This window comes from Nannospalax galili, unplaced genomic scaffold (genome assembly GCF_000622305.1).
Source record: "Nannospalax galili isolate Female #2095 unplaced genomic scaffold, S.galili_v1.0 scaffold429, whole genome shotgun sequence".
In the NCBI taxonomy this organism is placed as follows: Eukaryota; Metazoa; Chordata; class Mammalia; order Rodentia; family Spalacidae; genus Nannospalax; species Nannospalax galili.
In genome coordinates this window covers 5,573,719-5,581,400 of record NW_008360330.1, presented here as the reverse complement: position 1 = coordinate 5,581,400, position 7,682 = coordinate 5,573,719, and the positions used below count along the sequence as shown (strand labels likewise).

General features: G+C 44.9%; 1 protein-coding gene across 4 annotated transcripts in view; it reads right to left on the bottom strand.

Annotated features, from left to right (window-relative positions):
• The window catches only part of Fam20b (FAM20B glycosaminoglycan xylosylkinase), a 41,484-nt gene extending 34,400 nt beyond the window's left edge, over positions 1–7,084 (bottom strand). Inside the window, exons 1-2 of one of the 4 annotated variants that reach the window (XM_017796368.2) lie at positions 6,863–7,084; positions 3,995–4,046 (exon numbers count right to left, since the gene is read on the bottom strand). The gene's annotated coding sequence lies outside the window, so the exon portion shown is untranslated. Of the gene's footprint in view, positions 1–3,994; positions 4,047–6,346; positions 6,491–6,862 lie in introns of those variants that run through there. The other 3 variants (XM_029560177.1, XM_008826132.3, XM_017796369.2) reach the window with 3 other exon arrangements.
• Positions 7,085–7,682: the final 598 nt, after the last annotated feature.

Below are 7,682 nucleotides of genomic sequence, written 5' to 3'. Positions count from 1 at the left end.
TTTTAAAAAAATTCTTTTTTTTTTTTTGCGTATATTAGCCTGCATTTGTATAAGTGCACTCATGGCATGTAATGTCCGTTGAGGTCAGAAGAGGACATTGGGTCCCTGGAACTAGAGTTACGGAGAGTTTTTAACCACCATGTGGGTGCTGGGAATCAAATTTGGGTTCTCTGTAAGAGCCGTCAGTGCTCTTAACTGCTGAGCCACCTCTCTAGCCCCTGGAAAGTAGGCCTTTATAAAGAATTTTCCTTCACAAACCTGATTTCACTCTGTCAGCCCATGTGGGGTCTGCTACAGAAGCTCATTTACTTTCATTCTTCATACAAACATATCACCATCATGCATGTATGATAAATGTTTTAGAAGGACAAACATGACTGTAAATACATAGATTCAGAGAGGGAAAAGAGTGGTATCTTAGTATAAAGTCCTCTGTATAAGAATCTGGCAGGTGCTGAAAAAAATACACACAGAAGAACATATTGGGAATGAAGTCTATAAATCGTGCAATTAAAATGCATGTATGTGGTAGCTGAGGACAGAACACCTGGCTCCAATACTTAATGGGGGTCTCCCAAGTCACAGCACTAAAGAGGCTCTAAGCCACACTACTTGCTGAGTCCCTCTGATTTAGGTTGACAACTTCATGTTACTCCCAACTTTCATTCATAGCAATGAAAAGCAAAAAAATCAGTAAAAGTAAACCTAAGTTTCACTTTCTATGCTGCCAATTCAATGGTCAAATCAGGTTCTTACCACATAAATGAAAGCCCTGTGACTTCAAAGTACCACAAGACAAATAAATGTTCAGTTGCAAGACATTTTGTGCAGAGAACTAGTAGATTTGTGGTAAAGGAGTGGAATGTATTAAATAGCTAGTATGTAATCCTATTTATACATACTATCTCCCTATCACCCATCCTAGTAGGAAATATAAGGTCCCCTTTACCAACTTCTTTGATAAGTGTTGGTTTCAGCAAAATTGAAGATTTGTTATGTGTAAGAAGTGGTAAGATCTGAATTTTTTTATTTTTATTTTATGAATGTTTTGCCTGCATGTATGTAAGTACACTTGTGTCGTGCAATGCTGGTGGAGGCCAGAAAGGGCACTGGATCCCCTGGAACTGGAGTTGTTAGCTGTCACATGGGTTCTGGGAACCAAACCCAGGTCCTCTGCAAGAGCAACCAATGCTCTTACCCACTGAGCCATCTCTCTAGCTTCATAAGGTCTGAATTTTAGGGTTTTTTTTTTAACGTTTATTTATTTTGTGTGTATGAAGGGAGGAGCTGCATGTATGCCAAGATACGTGTGGAAGTCAGAGTTCAACCTGCTGGGGTTGGTTCTCTCTTTCTACAATGTGGCTTCAGGGAGACTGGTGGCAAGCCTTTTTACCCACTGAGTTATCTCACTAGCCCAAATATGAAATTAAGATTTTCTTGCTGACTGTTTACAAAGATACACATCAACAATTTCTCCCATCAAGGGTGAACTCTATTTTTCCTCCTGCTGAATTTGAGCTGGCTCTGCAATTTGCTTTGACCAAGCAAGGGAAAGTCATGCAAGTGACTGTGTGCCACTTCTTAGTCTAGGCATTAAGAAACCTGGGAGCTTCCACTTTCACTCCTTTTAGATCTGGCAACCATGTAAAGACACTTCAGTTAGACTACCGAATGAGTGATCTATATGAAGAGAGGCCTGGCACACACCTAGCTATTCTGGCCACTCCAGCTGAAATACCACAAAGGTAAGTGAAGCTATCAGAGGCATTCCAATCCCAGATGCGTTCCTAGATGAAGAGAGTCACACATGAGATCCCAGCCTATACCATGTGCACAGTAACCCACCAGCTGAGAACACAAACACACTGACCTAACACAGCACAAAAAAAGGGCACTGTCTTGAGCAATTATATTTTGAGGCCATTGTACAACATTCCCCATTCTTCTGTCTCCTAGTAATTCTTTTGGAGATGCTAAATATACTGGGGGGGGGGAGATATAGCTAAAAATAATCCTTGCAGAAGGGGAGAATGATGACATTAAACTAATCATTATGCATGAATAAAGATTAGATTGAGAATCTGTTAGGTCAAGTTACACTTGTAAATGATTACTAATATCTTTGTTAGACCAATACACTTATGAAAATTATATGCCATTTTTATTTCTTTTTGCCATGCATTGTAGATGTTTGGAAGAAATATAATGTCTATTAAAAGTAACATAAGAAGCAGAGTCTCAATTTGACTGTCTTTGTCACTTTTAGTGCTGTGATAAAATACTTGAGCAAATCAATAAAAAAAGGAAAGATTTATTTCAGCTCTTGGTTTTAGAGGTTTCAGTGCAGTCAGTCAGCTCCACTGCTTTTGGACCCAAAATGAGGCAGAACATTATGCTAGGGAGCACATGGGTACAGCAAAGATGCTCACTGCATGGTGGCCAGGAAGCAGAGAGCAAAGGAATCTAGGGATAAAATATACTCTTCAAAAGCATTCTCATTCAAAAAAAAAAACCCAAACCAAACCAAAATAAAAAACAAAACAAAAAAGGCAAGCACACCATGCCTTTAATCCTAGCACTCAGGCAGGGGCAGGGGCTGGGGCAGGGGCAGGGGTAGGGGCAGGGTATTAAAGACGGGTCTGAAAACAGATATTCAAGTATTACAGACAATGGTTTCTGAAACAAGAACCAACACTAGGAGTTCCATATTGTTTTCTTTTTCCATGTATATCTGTGGTATGCATACAGGTAAGCCCCCCCCCCCGTGTGTGTGTGTGTATGCACACATATATGTAGAGGCCAGAGGTTGGTGGTGTCTTCCTCCATAACTCTTCACTTTATTTTCTGAAGCAGAGTCTCTCTCTGAACCTGGAGACTTACCCAATCATTTAGTCTAGGTAGCCAGCTTATCTGGGGATTCTCTCTCTGCCCTAGGAGTGCTGGAATTACAGGCAGGTTGCCAGGCCCATTGAGCCTTTATGTGGGTGCTGGAGATCTGAACTGTGGTTCTCAAGGTTTCATGGCAAGAGTTTTATCCATTGAGCTATCTCTCCAGCCCTGCTTTCTTTTTTTTTTTTTAATGTATTTATTTTATGTGTATGAGTGTATTGCCTGTACCATGCAATACCCACGGAGGTCAGAAGAGGGCATCAGATTTCCTGGAACTGCAGTTACTGATGGTTGTTAGCAGCCATTTGGGTTCTGGGAACCGAACCCCTGTCCTCTACAGTGCTCTTAACCACTGAGCCATCTCTACAGCCTGTTTTCTTTTTTCTACAGGAAGAACTAAATGAACATAAAATACGCCTGAACAGGATACAAGTCAAGGATAAGAAACAAGAAATCAACAGACCATGCCTTTGGGCAGCCACAATAGTGGCTACGAAGTTCATATACCAACACTCAAAGAATCTGCAGAATCCAACAAGCCTATTTAACTATCTTAAATTCAATCTCAGGAAGCACAGTGACCTCAGTTCTACACCACCGAAGGCCAGACACCCTTAAAAGAAGAGACAGGGTCATTCAGTAATTCAAAAAGCAGAGGGGTAAACAGCCTGTAGTTCTCCACCAACCTCGAAGCCTTGCTCAATTATGATCAGTAATGGATGCTAGTAATCCCAACCTTGAGACAATAAAGAAGATTACACTGTTTAAGAAGAAACAAAGTATACAATATATTCTAAGAATTTTACCTAGAGAAGTATACCTAAAATGGGAATTTTGCACATAGTACATTATTTCCCAACATTAGATAAATGAGGCACATAAGAAAGTCAATGTTGGAGAACACAGAAAAAATAGACTTCACTGCCTTAACCTGTACTTGTCTCCTTCCTTTTTATGCATTCATAATTTCATATTCCTTGGCCTCCTTTTAGAATGCACCCAAATTAGCACTGTCTCCTCTAAAGAACTACTATCATCTCACAAAGTATAGACCTCAAAAACACACCAAAGTACAGTATCTCTTTCTGTACCATCTACCACTTACCTCAAGCACTCCCAAGATACTTTAGGTCTAGAGACAGGCCACTCTTTTTCTTCTGGAAAGAAAGATCATATCAGAAGAGCTTTTTTTCATTATTCAGGGAACAGTCCATTAATTTCTGTAATCACCACATAGCAGATGATCTTTGCTATATTCTCTCCAGGCAGTTCTAGCTGCCATGTTGACATTAAGTTAGTCAGAAACAAATTTCAGTTGCAAAGTAAGGACTTCTGTTCTGCACCCCAGGCCCACATTATTGAACTCCTTAGCCACACACAGGCAGGGAAAAGAAAAGGGAGAGATGTACAGGTGCTGGGGAAACACATCAGGGGCAGATAACCTTCCTCTTTCATCTCCAATATAAGGGACAAGAGGACCGTCAGAGTCAATGCTGCTGAGGCCTGGTTATTACCAAGAGCTCTAAATTCTTCTATTTATGTGAAAGCACTGGCTATCAATCCAACTGCTCAGCTAGCCAGTACAGGCAGCAGAACAAAGTCTATGTAGCTTTACCTGACCAGAGCCTGACAGGCTGCAGGTGGCTGGAACACCATATAATCAGTCACAGGACTGAATCTCAAGACAGCTCCAGCAAACAGCACCCACCTTTAAAAAAGTATATTTCTAACAGGAATTTGAAACACATTTTCTTGGCCTTTTTTTTATTTCTTTCAATTGAAAAAAAAAAAGGGAACTAAACAATTTAGTATTTCCACTAGAACATTTCTGCTTTCCTCACACTAGTTTCAAATCAACCAACCAATAATTCATGCACATCTACTGTGCACTACAACTATTACACCCTACATATTACAACAAACTGCAGGATCTCACTGTAACTGTATTCTCTTCCCCAACCCAGAGAATCACCGGTCTCAATCACAGAATGACCTGACATCCATGTCTCTTTATTGTTTGTAACTGTGATCACAGACTGTAAACAGCAGTCTCCTGTCATGAGATCATAGCACTCATCAATGACATGACCACTGTGGTTAGCTATTTTAAATAACTATCAGTTTAAGGGCTGCAGTTTCTGGTTCAGTTTACAGCACTGAAATGTTGGTCAAATGAAGTACTTAGAAAGCTAATGTCTGTCCTGAAAGTAAAAGAAACAGGAATTTCATTTAGGAAGTGAAAATTCAGAAGAGATTTTAAAAACAACAGAAGCTTTAAGGCTGTGTGAAAAAGCTGAAATCTATAAATGGAAACCAAGAGAAGTAGTTAAAAGTAAGTAACTGTCAACATAATTCTATGGCATGAAGGATTATGAAAAATAAAAATCGTGACTTGCTTTTTCCCTAATCCAAAGTATATGGGGGGGGGCAGTGGGGTAGCACACACCTTTAATCCCAGCACTAGGGAGGCAGAGGCAGGCAGACCAAAGTGAATTCAATGCCAGCCCTGTACATAATGAGTTCCAGGCCAGCTAGGGCTACACAGTGAGACCCTGTCTCCAGAGCAAATCAATTCCACATTTTCATTAGGAAAGCTATGAAATCTCAGATTTATCCTTTCCCTCTATCCATTTTCATTATTGTTCTGTTCTGTGAGTGAGGCTGGGTGTCTGAATTACCTGTGGATCCCTTTCTTATTCTCCTTTGATAAGTACTTTCAAAGGACGGAGGGCCTCCAGTTGCCTGATTACAGCTGGTTCTGAGGGCCAAAGTCCAACATCTTCACAAACTGTGAAAAAGTTATCAACTTAATACAATAATTTAAATTCACCTTAGATTGGTTCTGGGCCTACATAAATAATTTAGTGTCTGTAACAAGTGCACCTCAGTTTCTCAGGATGATAAGTAACATGCTTTCACCTTGGCTCAAAGGTCCTGTATAAACTCAAGTAATGTTTGCAACAGACAGTAGCCCAGTGAAATGTATGCATGAATTTACAACACAAGTATGACAGGTTAATAAATGCAATCTGGACTTTATCTGATTACAGACTATATTATAAAATCCTAGATTCCAATACTGAAAGATTCCATTCTATCTTCCTTCCAAGCTGAGATATCAAACCTCCAAAAGTAAACCGGCTGAATTAGGGATGACCCTGACACCAAGCTCTAGACCCAAGTGGCAGTATTAAGCGTATCCTTTTCCCAAACTGTAAACTCCTTACCCATCCTAATGCTCTTGAAATCAACTAACTGCATAATGACCTTAAATGCCTGGTCTCTCTTATCCTCTTTTTACCAGGAGCCTGACAGATAACTGACACCCGATTAAAATGAATCTCTCATCAGACCCCACAACCAAGGACACAGGTTGACAAGTGTCCACATTTATCACTAACCGCAACCTCTAGGTTCGCTCTTAATCGCGGGGGCGGAGGGAGGGGGGGCATCGCACCCGGAAATGATATCGCCAGCACAACCCACTCTGGACCACAGTCCCATGTCCTTAAGTTGTGTTCCACGGCGAGCGCCCGGCGCATGGACCAGGAGGAACCGCTGCCGTCTCCGGCCTCCGGCCTTCAGGTCACCCGCGCATTCGGCCACCAGGCGGGCCCGGGAGGGACCCAGCGCGGGCGCGCTCCCCGCAGGGTCGCCGCCACAGGCTCAGCAGGACGCGAGGGCGGCACCGGGAGGCAGCCTCGGGGGACCGTGTCGGGAGCGAGGACCGGTCGCCAGGAGGGCTGCGGGCCGCCCCAGGTAAGGCCCGCGCCTCCGGAGAACCAAGGCCGCGTCCCTCAGCCGTGCGCAGGGACATGCGGCCCGGGCCGGGGGTCCCCACAGCCTCGGTCCGCGGCCTCCGTAGCCTGACGCCCGGGAGCCCGGCGTCCGGCGAGTCAGGGAGGCGTCCCGCCCCCAGACACCGCCTCCCCGCCCGCGCTTTCCCGCCGCCGCCCCCAGGAGGGCCGCTCACCTGCGGGGCCTCAGGCTCGCTCCATAGCCGCCCGCGCGGTGCGGTGCGGTGCGGTGCGGCCCCGGCCGCCACCGCCGCCTCCGGGGAGGGGCAGCTCCACGCCGTGCTCACCGCCCCCTGCCTCCGCCACCGCCTCTGCGGCTCCCGCCCACCGCCGACCGGGCCATTCCCAGGCCCCTCTCCGAGAGCCAGGCCGGCCGTTCACACCCACCCCGGCCTCCGCGCGGCCCGGCTGTTGGTACGGTCCTAGTTTAACGCCTTCCCCGCGGCCAATCACGGCGCGCACTCCGAGCCGTTCCGCCCCGCCCTCTGGTGGGCGGGACTACCGGGCAGCTCCGGACCCCCCCCCCCCCTTTTAACCCCTTCACTCCCACTCCAGCCTGGTTTAACGCTGCGGTCCGCTGCTTTTCCCAAGCCCTGTTTGCATACACAGGTTTCCGGAGTCTCTCTTGCCTTCACTTTTCTTTCCCACTTTTCATAGACAGTTAGGAATCGAGACAGCGGGGAAGAGCTGCGGTTCTCTAGATGCAGTTCTATTTGTGAAAAGCAATAATTCCCCTCTTCCCTTCACTCTTCATCTATCTTGACTTCTTGCAGAGTCTGTCTAAAAGGGTCTGCCTTGACCAAGAGACCACCCTTCTCGGGCTGGAAATCGCTCTTCCCGCCAGAGCTGAGCTCCCTGCCATACATTTTCAGTAGCATTTAACAAAATTGTGATTCCTTTACTGTTAAGTTGTTTTGCGTTTGTTCCTTGCAGTGGACTCTAAGTCCTACGAAGGCAAATCAGAGGTGTCTTGGGTTCCAATACCCTGCACTAGAT